This window comes from Hipposideros armiger, unplaced genomic scaffold (assembly GCF_001890085.2).
Source record: "Hipposideros armiger isolate ML-2016 unplaced genomic scaffold, ASM189008v1 scaffold_549, whole genome shotgun sequence".
Lineage (NCBI taxonomy): Eukaryota > Metazoa > Chordata > Mammalia > Chiroptera > Hipposideridae > Hipposideros > Hipposideros armiger.
In genome coordinates, this window is record NW_017731899.1 from 200,746 (window position 1) to 216,525 (window position 15,780).

Genomic DNA, 15,780 nt, shown 5'->3' on the forward strand with positions numbered 1-15,780 from the left:
GGGGGGGGGGTCGATGCTCTGCTCAGAACCCAGAAGGAAAGGTGCCCAAGTCAGATCTGTTGAGAGGCTCGTCTTGGGGGCACTAAGTGCATCTCCCCTGGATTTTTCTCCTTTTGTCCTCAGTTTGTACAGAGGTCCCTGGAGATGTGAGCTCATAGGGAGGCAGGACGCCATGCTTGCTTCCCGGTCATTGTCACAAGTTGATGGGTCTGAATGGGGCTGTGAGGCTTGAAGAAAGAAACTGCCTTTTGTACCTGCTGCCTGGCGCGAGAGGACGGGCGAGAGAACAAGTGAGGGCTCAGGCAGTTCTGGCAGCCACAGCTGCCCTTGGCGAGCCCGAGACCATGAAGGAAAGTCTGTGTTGCACCTGGGTGTCTGGAATGAACTCCTCCCTTTTAAGGGAGTCCTCAGCCAGTCCTTCACTTACTGGCTTGTCAGAAAAGTCATGACGCATTTTTGCAACGAAAAACAGGAAAAATACATCATGACTTTTCCGACAACCCAATAGTAAATAGCAACGATAGCACGGTCATGTGCTAGCGAAAGCTTGCTTTATTTACTTCCTCTGTTACGACATTCACAGTCATTTTTATTTTGAAAAGAAAAATAATACAAATAAAACCCACAATATTTTTATTACCTGGTGTAGGAGTCTGAGATAACTTAAATAATATGTCTGGTTTAAAGCTACCAGGGATAAAAAAATCTCCATGCACAAACAAAGAAGAGAGAGAAACATAAAAAGATCAAAGAGTTTCTCCCCTCTGCAAACATCACACTCTGCAAAGGGGCAGGATTTCATCTGCCTTGCACACTCCCCACACCCTGGGCCTAGCACAGCCACACTAAGTGGAATCTGTTAATGGTTCCAGGTACTAGATTCTTATCTCGGCCTGTGAGGTGGCATTCTTGGACAGTGGCCTCAAACGGAAGGAAACCATAAAGATAGAAGAAAATAATGCTATCGTGTTTGAGTCATTGTGGCCAGTACCTTACATAACTCGGCTTATCTCCCCTCCAGCCCTGAGCGGTAGATGGCATAATACTTGTTTATAGAGGGGCAGATGAGGCTCAGAGAGGCTCTGTAACTTGCCCAGGGCCAACCAGCTGGCAGTGGCTGGACTCGGATTTGATTCTAGGACTTGCCTCATGGCTGTACCCCACTCTTTCTATGCTACAGGAGAAGTCGGGGGGGGGGCGAGAAACATTTATGGATAACCAGGTGTTTGGGATGCTTTGGTGTCCCCACTCAGTGAGCCCTAACCCACAGAGAGATACAGATGAGGGAGTAAACACTGGCTGCTGGGGAGTAGGTGGTGGCTAAGACATGTCCAGGCTCTGCCCTCATGAGGCTTGGGTTCCAGTGGGTGGACTAGGTATAAACACTTAGTCAAATGATCATTTGAGCGCCACTGTGATGAGTGACAAAGGGGAGATGGGGGCGAAGGGTGGTGGGGGAGTGATGTACTAGTGAGTGTGTCATGGACGCATTGAGCCGGTCTGGCCCAGGGTGCAGGTGGATGGAGTTTCCAGGTAATGATGGAGGAAGCTCGCAGGAGAGTGGAGCACCAAGCTCTGAGCCCAGGAGGAGGGAGGGAAGACCCTAGAAGGTCTCCTGGAGGGGCAGAGTCTACAGATGCTGGGTCATGGCGAGCCTGAGGGTGGAAGCTACACAAATCCCAGTGAGGGGGACCCGTGGTTCTCTCTCTTTGAGGTTCAGAATGTGTGACATCCTTGTTCCTGGATTGATTTCAGAGGCGCCCACTCCCCCGACTCCCAGCATTGTACCCCTGTAGTTTAGCGCCTCCTGTCCTGACCTCAAGGGGAGCTGGGCTCCCTCAGGGGATACTTAGGGTTCCTGGGACTTATTTTCTCACTCTCTTGGGGGAGTTGAGAAATTCTCTGGAAGTACCCTGCAGGGGGAAGTGTGCTAAGTCTACAGTGTAAGTTTTCAATGTCCTTCCCTCCCTGGGGGTACTGGCTCTGTTGGACGTGCGCTGGGAAGACCCTGGGATCCCATAACAAGTTACCTTGCCCGGAGGTGCAGCAGTCAGGCTTGGGCTGGCTGTTGATGGTACACTTCTGCTCCAGGAAGTGTTCTATGGAAAGAGGCTAAAAGAATACATGAAAGAATGCCCTTTTACAGCCCCACCTCCGACCTCACCCCTGCCCAGTGTGTACCTGGCCTGTAGGTGGCCACTCCACCAAGCAGGACCCATGATGTGGCCTGGGACGGCTGGGGCTTGCAGCCCGCTGGCCACGTTCATCCCAGGAGGGCCATTTAAGACCCTGGAAAGCCCTCGAACCTGACAACTGGAGGTCATTAGCCATCTAATGGAGAGCTGGGTTAAAATCAGCCCTTAAGTGGTTACAAGCTCTGTTAACCTTTCTAAGATGCACAGACAGAGCAAGCTTTGGTTTGGCATCTCTGAAAACAAACGGGCGTTGATCTGATGGGAGAGCATTTACCTCCATGGTCAAGGTGAGAGGGCTGGATTGCATTGATTGGCACATTCATGCTCGTGTCAAATTGCCTGCGTGCCCTTTGCTTCTCTCTTGGTTTCTTACAGGGCAGGAGCTTAACACCACTGTTCTAACTTCCTTCTTCTATGAACTTTGTTTTTTTCTTGGAGTATAACTTACATCACTAGAGAGCACCTACCATACCTGTACAGCTCGATGGATTCACACAAGCAGAACTCAGCTGTGCAACCAACACCTAGGTCAAATATAGGAACGTCACCCCGGAAATCCCTACTTCCATTCTGCTCATTAACCACCCCCATCCCCCAGGCAGGGGAAACCACCACCCGGACCTCCACAGCCTCGGCTGGTTTCTCCTGGGTTTTTTTTTTTGTACTTTATATAAACGAAACCAAGTAACACGTTCTCTTTTGTGCCTGGTTTCTTGGGCTCAGTTCTATGTTGATGAGATTCTTCCTAGGTGTTGCTTGTAGCTGTGGTTTGTTCATTTTCATAGCTCAGTTGTAGTAGCCATTCGATTGTGGATGGACGCTGTGTGATTTCCAGGTTTTGTCTTTACAGCTCGTGCACTGAGCAATCTAGTACTTGTCTGTATGCGTTCGGATGCGCTTCTGTTGGGCCCACACCTAGGAGGAGGCTTGCGGTTCTTGTGAATGGGTGTTCTCAGCTTCAGTAGATGCTGCCAGTTTTCCTACTGATTATACCAAATACAGTTCCCACCAGCTGCGTCTGGGCCTCTGGAAGATGAAATAAGAGCCTGGAAAGATGTACCATGAACCTGACTCCCCTCTGGCCCAAAGGGAAAGACCCCATGGGATAACTGCTGGCCCTTCTGTGGGTTTGTGTGGAATGGATAACTGAGAGGGACCTTCTCTCGGTGATGCCCCCAGAAGAATGCTGCTGGGATTCTGTACCCCACGGTCACGTTTCACGGGAAGCCAGTCTTTGTACCCCAACGTGGGGATGGGGAGGTGTTGATCTCTGCGAATGGCTCAGAATCCGGCATTTTGGTCACTGCCCTCTTGGGTGTCTCTCTGCACTGAAGTAAGGCCTCCAGGCTAGTCAGTGAGATGAAAGTGACAGGCCTGGGGTTCCTCTCTCCCGGAGGTAGGGGGAAAGGGGGCTGCCACCACTATGGCTCCATCTAGAAAGATTTTATTTGCAAATCAGTCCAGTTCCAAAACCAACTGATTCTGCACACCCCTTTTCTTCCGTGCAGCTTGACCAGTGGGAGATTTCTACCCTGTGCTCAGGGTCAGGGAAAGAGATTTTCCTTCCCCACCTTGAGCTGATGTTCACATGTGACTGATGTTCAGTGTGACTGGGGGTCCGAGGCAGCTGGCATTTCCTGAGTCCCTGCGTGTTGACAAGAACTCAGAGCACAGGCGTCCTGGTGTCCCTGTTACAGACAGGAACCTGAAGGGGAGGGGACTCCCGCTGTCTCTGAGTGCAGAACCCCACTGGGGGCCATCCTGGCTGAGTTCCAAGGTGTACGCACCGCCCTGGCTCCATTCATCCCCAACTCAGCAGTGGCCATGGCTGGATGAGGGAGACGCGGAAGGAAGGAAAATCGGGGGCCATGAGCTTGAGGCTTAAAAGCCACCTGGGGTGATTGTCCATCGGCCTCCTCTGCCCGCAGTACATGTGGTAAGTCTAGGCAGGGTCTGGTGGCTGCACTTTTATCCAGTGCCCTGCGGAGGGGTCCCATCAATTTTGGCAAACTGTGACTTCTCAGTGCCTTTTATTGGGAGGCCGGGCAAGGACAGAGTGGAGGAACCAGTCCTTTCCTTACAAGGAGCTCACGGTCCCAAGCAGCCCTGCTTAGTAGAACTTGGTGATGATGGAGATGCTTTGTATCTTCGCTGCCCAGTGTGGTAACACCAGCCGTGTGTGGCCCGTGAACACTGAAAATGTGATGCGTACGGCTGAGGAGCTGAAACTTGAAATTGCATTTAATTTTAATTGATTTAACTTAAAAACAGATACTGAGCTCGGTAATTGGAAAACCTTTTGTTTGGAACAACTCGGGCATGTAAGTCTCCTTTTTTCATAAATTTTATGAAATCTAAACACAGATCAGGTCCTTCTGGTGAAAATGTAGTATCCAGACTGAGATGTGCTGTATGTATAAAATATATACACTGGACTTTGAAGACTCAGTGTGAAAAAAATAGTGCAAACTCTCTTATTAATAGCTGTTATACGAAATACATGTTGAAATGACAATATCTTGGATCTGTCAGGTTGAACAAATGGAAATGAACTTCATCTGGAACATTTGAACGTGGGTATGTGGCCCGCATTCTCTTTCTGTGGGAACCACTGCTCTGAGGACTGTCCCTGCCTCGCTGGCGGCTGAGTCAGAGCGCCAGGGAATTGGAGGGGACGAGAGAAGAAGCCCCTGCTGTCCTCTTTGTTTTGCTCACCTGGGAGCAGGGTTTTGGGCTGATTTCACACCTGGCCCTGTGCATGGCCTCGAGCACCTGTCCAACGAGGGGGAGTCCTCGGTGAGCTGCTCCAGGGCCCTGCCCTTCCTCCGTTCTCTCCAGATGATGCTTCTGGAATGAGCATCTGCTCTGATGCTCTATGCTAGGGAGAAAGTTCCAGAACATTCTTGGGCATGTCTCAGTCTGAACTGCATGACAGGCACATGCGAGTGGGACAGGACCCGTTACCGGTCAGAGTAAGAACTCTGCCTTGCGTTTTAAATCCAATTTGATGTCATTTAAATCTCTACTCCGGTGGGAGTAGAGAGCCCCTGCCAACACTAAGCTACTGAAATGTGGCCCCAGAAAGTGAGTCAAGTTTCCCCTCTGCCTCCAGCCTTGGCCCCACCGTTTTGGGAGGGGCAGTGGAAGTCGCTCCAGGGAGCCCCGTGGAGGTGTGGCAGGCAGTGACACTTGGGCGAGCGCATTGCTGTGTCAGTAGATACTCTGGTTCAGTGGCTCATTTTCAGCCACAGAACGTAGCCCATCTGACTTCTTATTATCTCCTTTGAGGGGTTCTGGATGGCTCCCCCACTATGAGCTCCACCAGGCAAGCTTAGCTCACCACCGTGTCCCTGAGTTATACTTGGGCCAGGCACACAGCAGGGGGATCACGGACTTCGCTGAATGGGTTAATTGGGAGTGTGCTCTTTTCATCTACAGCCCTTGAGGTGGGGGGTAGGCTTCCCTGAATTATGCGCAGTGGGTGGGCCCTGGACTTGGGGGTGGTCAGGAACTCCAGGTCCACACTGTGCTTTAGTCTAAAACTCCAAGTGTGGGGGTTTTCTTTTTCCTCTAAAAATGGTTTCTATTACACCGCGCACAGCTTTTTTTCTTTACCAAGCATTGTCTCAACCGTACTCGTTTGCTCCTGACAGTACCCTGGGCGACATCATCCCTGGAAATAGCTGGGACTGCGTGGCCAGAGTCGCACAGCTGATGGGGGTACAGCGGAACTTAGATTTGGGGAACTCCCATCTTGGGGTGACCTCCTCACGTTTATTATATCCTACATTTAATGCAACCTAGTGCACAAAAGCTGGTTGGTCAGGCCCGCGGGAGCAGGACATGTGAAAGTGGAGGCCGGAGGAGGATTGGAGCCTGGTTGTATGGACGACCTGGCTGGCTGGGGAGGGCCTCAGGCCGGCCTCTGTGCTTGAGTGTCCCTGCAGGAGCCCGTGGAGGGGCTCTAGTGCTGGCTTATTGCTCCTCTGCTCTGCTTGTCTGTTTAAGGTCAGCGACTCAAATTTTTAAATTCTAAAAAAAAAAAAAAAAGCCTGTTTTTATCATTTGGATTATCTGTATTGTATTTCTTCTTCTTCTTCTTCTTCTTCTTCTTCTTCTTCTTCTTCTTCTTCTTCTTCTTCTTCTTATTTATTTATTTTGTATTTAAGAGGGGTTATCAAGGTAGGTGATATGAAAGCAGAATTTTTTTATAAGGGCATACTGATTCTTTAAAAAAATTTTTTATAATGACTCTTTTTAAAACAGACTTAGAAGACATTAAGATGCATGTGTTTTGATCTTCTTTCTCGGGATTAGAATATGAAGGTTCATTGTTGCAGTACTCAAGGAGGTAATTCATTTCTGAGGCATTTCGGTGAGCCAGCCTCCGAGGAGAGGCTGGAATGAAAGCACGGAAGGAACTGTGCAACACAGACCAGAGACGTCCCCGAGGCCTCAGGGTAGCTAAGCACAAGCGAGACAGCAGGTGGTACTAGTCCCACCAGCAAGGATGGCGGCAGGCACGTGGGCAGTGGCCGGGTTCCTTGCTCAGCATGTCTGTGGATTGGCTCAGTCCTCGCAATCCCGTTAGACGAGACAGTATCATCATCAACCCCACATGTCAGATGGGGGCTTGGAGTCAGGCCGTTTGCATGACCCATGTGCTCGTAGCCACCATTCTCCTCCCAGGGCTCTGCCTGTGGAACCACAATCAAGTGGAGACTGGTCTCCGCCACCCGCTGGCTCTGCCTCTGACACCACGGAGGGGAGCCCTGGGGCCAGCTAGTCCCGGGCTTTGCCATATGCTCCCTTTTTGCTTCGGTTAGTTCACTAATTGAGGCAAAGATTCTGTGAGTTTTGACATTAAGTATCTGGGTAATTGCCTAAACATCATTTTCATTTTACATGTTTAGACACAAACTTTAATGAAATCTGAAAAACCCAGCCCTACTTGGGGAAATGATACTAATTTATATTTTTAACTTTGTTTGCCCAAGGACCTTGATGGCTTACGCTTCCGTTATAAGCTTAATTGCCCAACACGTACCATCCTCCCACTGAGGTTTGTCAGGCTTGAAAGCCAACCGTGATTTGGGGCAGACTGACTGACCGCCTTAGCTGGGAAACAAGGGCTTTAAAGAGATGGCCTCTCAGTGCTTTGGTTCTGAGCTTCAGTTCTAGTAGCTTCCATGCCCAACTGAATTGCAGGTCTCAGGCGGGCAGCACAGAAGTCTGCCCTCCGTTGTATCCCTTCTCGTGACCTAGCACTGGTGACTGAACAGATGGGTCTGAACAAGTCAGGAAGATGCCAGCAGTTCCACTGAAAGACGTGCATGTAAATTACCGGCCAGAAAATAGCCAGAGAAGATAATAACTAAGAGTGTCATGCTACCTTTGAAAAATGTTCCTAATTTCTCCATTGAGATCCCCAAAGAGAATTTTAAAGAGGCTTGAAGTACACTGCTTACAGCAGTCCTGGCCCATTATTATATCCTCCAGCCTCAATGCAGAATGTGATATCTGGGGCGTTGTTGTCCTGTCACTCAGGAATGGGGCCCTCGCGCCCAGTGATGCTCTGAGAGGCCCAGACGGCTCCTTTCCTCTGGCTGCAAAGCCGCTGTGGGGTGGGTCAGATCCTAGTGGGAGTGGGGGTGAATGGAGCAAAAGGAGGAAGCCGAACCCATAGCATGTGCTCACACAAGTCCTGCTGTCACCCAAGGGCCCTGAATGGTCTCGGAGCTGTGGGGGGAACAGGAGGGAAACACGGAGCTGACTGCCCCTCTGGGACAGAGGTGATGAGCAACCCAGGTAGGGGTACCCGCTCCTCTCTGAACGGAAATGTCTCCATCTCTGTTTTTCAATTGTAAAGTGAATGCTAGGGAGAAGTATCTTGGGGATTTGTTCATAATCATTCATTTTTGCGCAGGGTTTTACAACAGCAGAAGGGGTGTGAAAAACCTCAGAAAAACAGTCAACCAAAGTGGGTCCAGCTATGTCGTAAACTGTTTTGTCATCAGAAGGTGAAAATTACCCCAGTGCGTGAACATTTAGAAAAAAGATCAGCCCAGATTGCTTTGTGACAGCGTAAACTTGTTTCTTTCAGCCAATTTCATGAGAGGAGGATGGGGTGAGGCTCAGAAATGATGCAGAAGCCGCGACAGGACAAGTCCTGGCGGCGGTGGGGAGAGAGCCCTTGGGTTTCAGTCCCACAGCCATGGCGTGCAAGCCGGAGAGGTTCTGGGAGCAGTGGTTTCCTCCTTTGCGTTTCTCCCCCGCCCTCCGCCGCCTCTGCCGGAAAGGAGCTGGTTGACATTCAAAACTCTTCGAGCCCCCCGGCACTCTATAATGCCCTGGTTAATTTTTTAACCCCCAAATCTAGTTTCACCCATAAAAACCAATAAAACCTTCAAAATAATTAAATGGAGGAGCTCATTTACTGCATAGGTAATTGGTATTTTATCTCTTCTGAAGTATTAAAGGGGGGAAAAGTAGCTGAGGGATAAAAAAGAAAAAAAAAGAGAAAAGAAAAAGGGAAAGAAAGAAGGAGAAAGGTAATTTGGGATTTTCCTTGACTTTGAATACTTGATGTTTTTGAAACATTTCCAAATTTCCTTTACAGGAAAGGAATGAAAAAGATCCAAAGGGAGGATTTTTTTTTCCCTTTTGTCTTGAACTCGGTCCTAAAAAATCGTGTTGACCAAGTGCCTTTAGAAATTTGCCTGAAATGGTTTTAAGAACTGAAAATGGGTAAAAACAAAACAAAACGGAAAAAAAAAACCCCAAAACTTCTGGCCACAGATAAGATCATATAATTAGCTAAGACATATCATTTTGGTGTTTTCTTAAGTAGGAAAGCTAATTTAGAAAGGCAGGGCGGTGCTCCTGAGGAGAATGAGATGCAGTCACCAGCCCTCGGAGGCCCCTTGATTCTGCTCCAGCAGAATTGGGGGGTAGGGGTGGGGTGGGGGAGATGGGGGCTGCACTCTGGGGGGTGGTGTCAGGAACCCGAGGCCAGTGAAGCCCGGGACCAGCCCACCAAACAGTCCCACAGGGGAAGCCAGTGCCAGCCACAGGCCTGAGAGGTACCAGGAAGTGGGTTTTCAGTGACATAGGGACTAATCCTAGAGAGGCAGAATTTGAAAACCTGCAGAATTGGAAATTCTATTTTAAATGCCACACACACACACACAAAATGAAACCCAACTTATGCATTGAGAATTCTCTGTTTGTGACTCTGCTATATTTGTATAAGTGTTGCCTGCCTGCCTCCTGCCTTCCTTTCTAATTTTTTTCCTTTGGGAAATATTTGTAAAAGTGAACAAAAGGGACACTCTTGCCTTCAAGGAGTTGATATCCCAGTGGTCAAGGCAGAGGCCGACAGGGTTTGCCGGATGAGGGCGGGGCCTGACTTGGGCTGGGGGTTTGGGGGGGGGGCCCTTGGCTGACGGCTGAAGGGCGAGCAGTAGTTCGTGGCTCAAGCGGACCAGTGGTGTTGGGGAGAGGCGGACGGAGACACAGAAACAGGCAATGGGATAAGGGCAGCCAAGAGGGGCACAGACAGTCACAGTTCGGTTCCTCCATCCTCCTGCGGACTGCAGGGGAGTGGCGAATGTCCCATGTACAGCCCAGAGGCTGACAAGGGGCTCCGAAGTGAGGTGGCCTGCCCTAAGTCATACCGGCTGGTGTGGTGGTTTCAGGATCTTGCAGTCTCATGGGCTGTAAGTGCCACCAAGTCAGGCACGTTCCTGCTTTGCTCACCGTGCGTTCCCATGAACGCCAAGTTCAGTGCTCGTTTTGTGGCTCCACAGCCTCCAACTGGGGCCTTGGAAGGACGGGAAGAGACATCTCGTAGGCACACGGGTCGTGTCGGGAGAAATTCTTACTGACCCTGAGCTGACTTGAGCTCGGAACAACTGTGTGCTTCAGCCAAAGATTTATTATTTTTTTTAAAGCAGACCAGAGCCGTTCTTGATAGGAAGTCAGCTATAAGGACTTTTTTAGTCTTATTTTTTTAATCGAGACCTTTTTTTAGCCCAGGAGGAAGTCTGTTCTCTGTAAACAAGTCCCAACCTTCATAATGAGGCCTGAACACTTTCAAGATCTTTATGAAAACGATCCCACTTTTCTATGGTTAATTCCAAGTGGAATTTTACTTGTTTATTTGCAGCTCAGCTGTCTAATTTTATACGCTGCATGGAGTCCTCTCCTGTCCTCGCTCCCTGTTACCTAGTTGCAAAAGGTTTCCTGTCCCGGGGCAGCAGCGGGCCTGCTCATTGACAAGATGGGCGTGGTCGGCGTAGGTTAAGCCTCCTCTTAGCTGGGCTCCAGAGACAGGGAGGTGTTGGAGAACAGACCTTTGCTACAATATTTGTTATACTCCGCCTTCAAGTGTTAAGACTTGGAGAGATTTTTTTTTTTTTGGAAAAAAGAAATCATAGCCACCAAACGCTTTCAGAAATGTCTCTCCTTTCTCAAGGAGAGGGAAGAATTCCTTTCCGATAGACCAGCCATATCGAAGGTCAGTACATTGGGTGGCACACCTCTCAGTACACACTTGCGTGGCCTGTTTATGTTACATAATGTAAAGTGGGAACCTGGATTTCCGATTTGAGTGGGGTTACCAGAAACTGGGTCTGTTTTCTAAAAGCCTAAAGGAGAGTTTGAAACTACCATTTCAAAAAAATTAGCTTCTTCCCTGGGTCTCTCCTGCCATCCGAAGAACAGCACTGGGCACCGGGTGTCCTGATGGCACCAGCGTCTGCCTGGCTGTGTCACCGCAGTGAAGGGCTGCTCCTCTGGCCTGTTTCAGTCGGTCTTGTTTAGACATCGCTGATACAAAGCCTTTGCAGCTTTTCTCCTTCCTGCCTCGCATCCAGGCTCGGTTATCTTCATATACCAGGCCAGAGCCCCTACTGCTGAGTGAAAGCCTGTTGGTGAGGACGGGAGGGAGGGAGAGAAGGAGACAAGTGAGGATGGTGGTTGTGGTTTGGTTGCCGTTTATTGAGCCCTCGCAGTTGGCAGGCACTATGTAAGCCTGTCGCACAGATTATCCCATTTCATCCTCACAGCCCTCTGTGCCGGAGGTACTGCCATTGTGGCCATTTTACAGATGAGCAAACTGAGGCCGGGACTGTACAGCAGTTTGCCCAAGGGCACACAGCAACCAGATGATTGTGTCCATGTTTACATTCTTCTGGGTTTGGATTTTCATCTTTGTTTTCTGCCACCACTTTTCTGACCATGAGGTGACCTGCCCGTCCCATGCATGCACAGCCGTGTGAAAGGCCATCCTGGGTCATTGCTGTTGAAGGCTCATTGGCATCGGCAAGCAGCCCTGAGACACTGTCCTCCAGGGTCCCACTGACCCTTTTGCTCACTGTATCTTGGTGCTCTTTCGGACCATACGTGTTTGTAAACGCATGTGCCCGCTCTGGGAATTCTGTGGTTGGCCCTGGGTTTCCATGGTAGTGGCAGAGAAGGTAAGGCTCACTCCCAGCCATGTCATTCCTACTTAAACAGGAATTGGATTTGTTAAATTTTATTATTTTATTTTTTTAAAGATTTTTATTGGGGAATTGGGGGAATGGGAACAGCGGTGGGGAATTGGGGGAAGGGGAACAGACAAGTTGCTGTCGTTTTGTTCTTCAGTCTAGTTGTGGAGGATGTTGCTTCACTGGCCCAAGTTGGCACCATCATTGCGCTCTTCCTGGGCGAGGCAGATCAGTCGCCGGCTTCTGGTCGGCCGCTCACTGCAGCTGCTGGCCGCTCACGCTGGCTGCTGGCTACACATGGTAGCCCATGGCAACCCACTGCAGCAGGGGCTGCAGCCTACGCAGCTGTCGCTGGCGACTCATGGCAGCCCAGCTCCAGGTTGAGCTGTTGTTCAGCATCTTAGCTGTAGAGGGCAGCGTCACTGGCCCTCATATGTGGGATCTGAACTGGGGCCTGCTGCTCAGAGCTGGCATCCCAGGCCAGTTCTTAACCATCGCGCCACCCAGCTGGCCCGGATATTTATTTTATTTATTTTTTTTTATGGCAATTGAACCTTATGGTATGTCTGGTGGGAAGATGTTATTAATTAAAAGAGAACTTGAGAAACAAGGGGATGAAAGTGAGGGTTCGGAATAACTTCGGTTTGGTGCTTTGCACAGAGGCTTCTCGTGCAGTCTTGCCTGTGTGGTCCGAGCCTCATTGTCACCCCCCATGCCACCTGATCTGGGGACGGAGGCAAGAGTGCACGAATTGTCAACAGATGAAACCGAGGATCAGAGATGGGAGCTCACATCCTAGAGTCCCTTAGCCCTGTCCACTTTGTATTCAACGTTTATTATTATTATCATCTCATTTTTATTGTCTTTGAGATTACAAAAGGAACACTTGCTGTGAGTAAGTGAAACTAGGAGAAAGATAGAAATGTTGGTGTGGACAGCGAATCCCACTCCGCCCCCCCCCCACTGCCTCCCACCATTAACCACTGAAATGTATGTGGGTCCCCGCCCTGCGTGCCCTGAAGGAAGCTTGCGCTTCAGCTCGTGTTTAAATCCAGCTCTGCCACTTACTCGCTGTGTGATTAGGACAAGCCACTTTGCTGCTCAGAGCCTTGGTTTTCTCATCTGTAAAATGGAGCATTGCCTCCAAGTCGGGGTAGCGTAGCACCTGCCACAGTAGAGGTGCTCAGTTCCTGTTAGTTCTCTTCTCCACTGCTCTGCACCGAAAAAAAACAAAAACAGTGCCCTTTTTTTTTTCCTTTCTTTCTTCCTTTAGCTGAGCCATCCTGCTACCTGTTGGCAGCTCAGTGGCAGCTCAGCTCGGGCCGGGCATTGAACCGCTGTTGCTCAGAGCTTGCACTCTTGAGGGAGCTCTTAACCAACTGAGCCACTCGGCCGGCCCTATATTGGTACTTCTTAAACTCATCTCCAGGGTACTTTGAAGGCAGATGATAATAAATTCTCATTAGGGTGCAGGGGGCTGGCCCCAAGGAGCCTGCTGCAGCCAGACAGGCAGAACTCTGCAGGTTTTGTGTCACTTAGTGATGTATCTGAGTATAACTTAATTTGAAGGCAATATTTCAAATGCTTAAATAGTTTAAACATGGAAGCTTCAAATTGTCTTGTAGGTTCTTGCAGCTCCTGGCCCACCTCTGCACACTCCTGGGGGGCTGGCACACGTCCTCCTGCCTCTGGGAGGGCTGGCACACCTCGACTCGCTGCTGGAGTTCACACACCTGAGCTGGGATTGGTGCCGGCGGTGTAGTCCTTTCCTCTTGCCACACCTTGTAAGGGCCAGGCCTGACTGTGGGCAGACAGTGACTGCTCACTGACTGTAGGGGACACCCTGGAAAAATCCCATCTCACCTCCAGAGGACATTGAAATTCAGTCAGAATACTCACCCTTTTCATCAAAAAGAAATAAATTCCAAAGAAATGTTTTCAGGCATTCTTCTTGTTCAAGGGTTAATCGGTTCTTATTTTGCTTATCTTTGGAAATAAAACAATGTTTAAACTATTCCGATCAGCAAGGCCATCTGGTGGGGAGCACCAGCTGCTCCCCATTCGGTTGTGCCGTCTCATTTATTCGTTGTAGGGTGCCTTGGTACAGCTGCACAATCATTATTTGCAGTTGGTTTTGAACATGCGAGCTACGTGTCTGTGCACGACCTCTTCTCCGCTCATCCTGAGGACATCCGGTTGGGCATCTTCAGCTGTCCACCAACCTCTGCACTTTTCCTGAAGTCATGTCAAAGCAAGAGGGAGGGATCTGGGGGTCCAAGGGTGGGGAGGGGGTGGGTGGCAGAGCCACCCTGCTCCTTTGGGCCCTAATATGTAATCTCCATGCATAATACTCGGAGCGATTTCTTTTCACTCATTTTCCTATTTGTGTTAAGGAAAAGTTGTTGGAAAGCAACTACTTCTCATCTTGGTGGCCTCACTGCACAAGAGGCAAAGTGACCCATGGTCTGAAAATGTGTCACTTTTTCCTGGTAGTTCAGGCTTGTTACTGCAGGTGTTGGAACCCTGGAAAGCACGCAAATAGAATAATAACAGGACTTGTCACATACCTGGGTTCCTGAGATCATTGGATCATGTGATGATGAGACTGCTTTGAGAAGAAGAGGATGAGGGTCTAAGTGGTGAGGGGGTTTTCCTGCAGTCATATGGCTGGTTGAAGGGTGTGGCAGGTGCTCTGCCCAAGCCTTTAGGTCCCCAGGCCTGAGCTCTCAGCTGTACTCTAAGTCAGATGAGGGAGCAAGTGGATAGCATTAAATTTTCTGCGCCACAGTTTCCCCATCTGCAAAATGGGAATACTAATGGTGCTTTCCTCTTAGGTGATCATGACATATAATAGGACAATCCTTATAAAACCCTGTGTCTGGACATAGGAAGCCCTCAATAAATGCTAGCTCATGTCACTTTTATTGTGGTTGTCACTAAGTGGCAAGAGCCTTGTTCTAGGTGGCTGCTGGCAGTTTGCTCCTTCCATCATTAATGTAGAAACTATTTAGTGAGTGCCCACCCTGTGCCAGGCACAGTAGTAGACATGGTTGAGTAGCAAATCCAGTACCTCCACTGATTTGAGTTCAGGGCAGAGCATCACTGACCCTGCCCTGGCACAGCCACCAGACTGCAGCTGTACCTCCTTACCTGGGAGACGGGGTGGGTGGCCGGTAGGCTGGGTGAAGGCTGACCTTCCTGCTGTTTGAGTCGGGAGTTCTAAGCAGGTTTCTCCCAGCGCGGTCATCTTCCATGATGGTGCAGGAGAAAGGTCACAGGCTTTGTAGCCAGACAGACATGCGTTTGGATTTTGGCCCTGCCACTGACTGGCTGTGGGGCTCTGTGCAGGTTTTTAACCCTGCTGTGCCTCAGTTTCCCACATATAACTTGCGGGTCTCAGTGCTGACCTCAGGGCTGCCATCAGGAAGGGGCCTGTCATATGCTCTTCACGTGGCAGGTGCCAGAGATGGTTTTTACTGTCTCTGGGGTCACTTAATGCCCTAAACGGGGTCTATGTCTGTCTGTGAAGTGCTCATCCCAGTCTGTACAAAGGCTGATACTTAATTTTTCGTTTGAAATGTCTCAAAACAGACTGAATACTGCTTCCTTGAAATGTTTGACATTATATGACTGTCACCGCTTCCTTGTCACCATTTTAGTGGGTGCGTTTCACAGCGAACCCTGTGAGCTTATCTTGTGTAGGTTCTACCTTAATGGAAAACCATGGTCAGAAGCTAAACAAGCTGGAGCAGAAAAACCTAACGCCTGAATCTAGCACTTATTGGAATTAGTCCTGGAAATAATAAAATGAGTGTTTAGAAATAGGTCCCCCCTCCCCAATTTGTTCCAGAAAAAACAAAAATTGTCAGTTTGTCACAAAGATCTGTGGAGTCTTTTGTGCACGTTGAAATCACTGGGTGACAATTGCAGCATGAGCATAATTCATAGTCTCTTTTCCATCCTGCTGCTCTGCTGAGCAAACCTGGTCATTTGTGCATTTCAGAGAGATGGAGGCATCTGGCTGGGTTTCGTCCGCACACGGGCGGCTGGGCAGGGATCTGGAGCAGGTTACCCCCTTGGGGAGCGACCTGTCA

General features: G+C 49.6%; 1 protein-coding gene across 6 annotated transcripts in view; it reads left to right on the top strand.

The window, feature by feature from the left end:
• CHST15 (carbohydrate sulfotransferase 15) overlaps nucleotides 1-15,780 on the top strand; it is a 75,893-nt gene that overhangs the window by 17,668 nt on the left and 42,445 nt on the right. Inside the window, exon 1 of one of the 6 annotated variants that reach the window (XM_019669179.1) lies at nucleotides 10,612-10,713. The exons of the other annotated variants lie outside the window; for them this stretch is intronic. The gene's annotated coding sequence lies outside the window, so the exon portion shown is untranslated. Of the gene's footprint in view, nucleotides 1-10,611; nucleotides 10,714-15,780 lie in introns of those variants that run through there. 6 annotated transcript variants of the gene reach the window in all.